Below are 3171 nucleotides of genomic sequence, written 5' to 3'. Positions count from 1 at the left end.
GTAGTCAGAATAAAAAGTATGGTAGTTGAATCAGACCATCAACAGAGTGGGCTGACGTCAAAGATGTTTGACGTAACACTGATTTTCATCCAAGTCAAAGTGATTGGACTTCTTAGTATGGTCTAGCTAGGGAAACTAGGAGAGAAAATTTAATTTCGATGGTACTGTATGATCAGTGAGCGGCCCATTGAACTACTGTGTTAAATTTCAATGATTACAGCTGGTCAATGTCTACTCTATCCAAAAGTCAACAGGTAACATTCTGCGATAAAAGTTCCATTGAGAAATAGTATCATCATCATAGGCTACATAATACAATTTCGACTCCATATATTCCTTTGAAAAGTATTGTGGTCAATTTAACATTGGAATTTACGATTGACATTGAGACTTTCGTTAAAATCGGATGCTAAAATTCAAGTATAGTTGATTTTCCAAGTATTGGTCAATGCTATTGCTGTACCTGTAACGAAAAAGTCGCACATATCTGTGACACATTTATCTAAATAAACACATTTTCGTCACATCTAACTATACCTAGGTTAGGCACCAATTTTGTGTCCCTTGGACAATATAAGGCCGTGACCGCGTATTCAAATCATTTATTACATACAGTATCAAACAGAACCGCAAACACTCTCACGAAAACTCAACACATCCTCCAATAAAAAACCGTCGCGTGTTAACGAATCGCAATAATTTCTCGCCGTTAGTTTTTATGGCGCGATAAACAGGCGGCGATCTAATGGGATCGTGCGCTTTTGGCGGGAGATCCCGTTGACATACGTTCATCTTTTTTTCGGCTGGACTGTTGCTTGTTGTCTGTTGGTTCCAAGTTGTCCATTATGTTATTTTCTTCGCTGTTGTATTTTGTATGTAACCTATTCGGATGCTGGTTCATATTTGTCCGTTGGCTTAATGTATGTCCTCTTTTGAACCGTTATTTGCTATCTGTAAGAATAAGAATGTTCCTTAGGAGCCTGCAGTTCATTGGGTTGCAGCCTAAGCATACTATATATTGTCTGCGGGCTAGATGATTCTTTCTTTTCAGCTTATCATCTTTTGGCTTGTTAAATTCAGCATGTCATCTGTTACTTTTTTGGCGGCCGGCCTCACGTATGGGGTCTCAATACTTGTTTGTTGCTTGTCAGCTTGTAGTCTGTTGGCTTTTTGCATTTTAGCTTGTCATATAGCTAGTTGTTTGCTGGCTTGTAGTTGTTTGTTAGCTGTCTGTGTGTGTATTGTTTGTTGGTTTGCTATATTATGTTACATTGTTGCCTGCCAGCTTGTTGTCTGATATCTGCGTGTTTGTTGTTTATTGGCTTGTCATCTGTCACCTTGTTGTCTGCTATCTGTGTGTTTATTGTTTATTGGCTTGTCATCTGTGTCCTTGTTGTCAGCTATCTGTGTGTTTATTGTTTATAGGCTTGTCATCTGTGTCCTTGTTGTCAGCTATCTGTGTGTTTATTGTTTATTAGTTTGTCGTTTGTCATCTGTCACCTTGTTGTCTGCTATCTGTGTGTTTATTGCTTATTGGCTTGTCATCTGTTACCTTGTCGTCTGCTATCTGTGTTTTTATTGTTTATTAGTTTGTCATCTGTTACCTTGACGTCTGCTATCTGTGTGTTTATTGGCTTGTCACCTTGTTGTCTGCTATCTGCGTGTTTATTGCCTTGTCATCTGTCACCTTATCGTCTGCTATCTGTGTGTTTATTGTTTATTGGCTTGTCATCTGTCACCTTGTTGTCTGGCTTGCTGTTTGCTGTCTGCGAGCTTGTTGTGCCTCAGTTGATCACGGAGGAGGATTCGTTTCGCCCAATTATATTTCAATTGTTGGCCGACCGTCGAATGCCGCGCTGATTCGTCAGAGTTGGCGGCTCACGCGCGTCCCGATGTGTTCTAAACGTTTTATTAATTTGGGAAGTGACGAGGTGAAGAACGCCCGAAGCTAGTCTTATCGTAGATCTCCGCTTCGGGAACGTTTTGGTATGTCCACTTAACTGATCAAAGATTTGTATTGGGGTCCCGAACCTTTTTTGATCGCTTGGTCGAAGACTGTACTCGGTTGTGGGGTGTTGATTGCTAGCTGGGTATCGCGGTTTTCCTTTTTTGTTTTGGTCACATGAACTTTCCTATAAACTGTAAACTGTAAATTTTGATTGCTTAATGTAGACGCGTTTGTGTTCGAGAGGACATGTTGTAACCAAATAATTCTGAATATACTATGTAACCTATACATATATACTTAAATTTTATTTCAGAAAACTTTCATACACTTTTATCCACGACTAAAACACAACCATGCCACAAATAAAATTGCAATACAACTCAAAGTTAATGGAATGATCCATATTTCACAGTGCTATCTCAATTCACTACTGTCACTTTTAACGCCAACATTCTTACTTGACATAACCTTTGACACATCTTAAACCATACACAATCTTATACACAACTTTATTCTCACGTTGACCTCTCGGAAAATGCTATTGACGTAGAAAAAAATCCTCAGTGTTCTGTTCATTCAGATATATATGAACTGCAGAAAATACAGACAAATCCATGACTCGAGTGGTGCAAAAATCTCAAAACTCCAGAATATGTACCACAGCTTCACCGTTTATGATGTAAGAAAACAAATTCTCTTTGCGAGCTGCCAACCTCTAATGCTGTGTTGGCGACAGTGCGATGGGCAGGAAGCGGTTGACAGGTTTGACAGTTGACATTTGACAGTTGACAGTTGACAGTGTTGGCAGATGGATGTTGGCATCGTCACATCAGTGTGTCACGTATCACGTCTGTCACATCCATGTGACTCTGGTTACCACCGTCCGGCCAGGAGAGAGTAAACCAGGTTGTGAAAACTTCACTACTCTGTGCAGTCGGTCGAGGGGAAATTAAAAATGTTGTTTTTTTCTTGTCAGTGGAGAATGATGAAAAAATCAAATAAAATTTGTTGAGTAATAATTTTCACGTGTTGAACAGGTGCTCAAGCACTAGATCGTGATGGTGTTATGGTGCCTGAAACTACTTTAGAGACAACTTTTTAGAATGTATATAACGACGTCATCGAAGAGTGAAATGAAGTACAAACTTGTCTTAAGTTATGGTACGCGTGGTAACCTACGTTGTTTAACATCGTAATAGCGGAAATATTAAGCTGATTAGCAA

Source organism: Macrosteles quadrilineatus, unplaced genomic scaffold, assembly GCF_028750875.1.
Source record: "Macrosteles quadrilineatus isolate MER2022 unplaced genomic scaffold, UCM_ALF_1.0 Scaffold_9__3_contigs__length_116548681, whole genome shotgun sequence".
NCBI lineage: Eukaryota > Metazoa > Arthropoda > Insecta > Hemiptera > Cicadellidae > Macrosteles > Macrosteles quadrilineatus.
Note: the sequence above shows the minus strand (reverse complement) of the source record.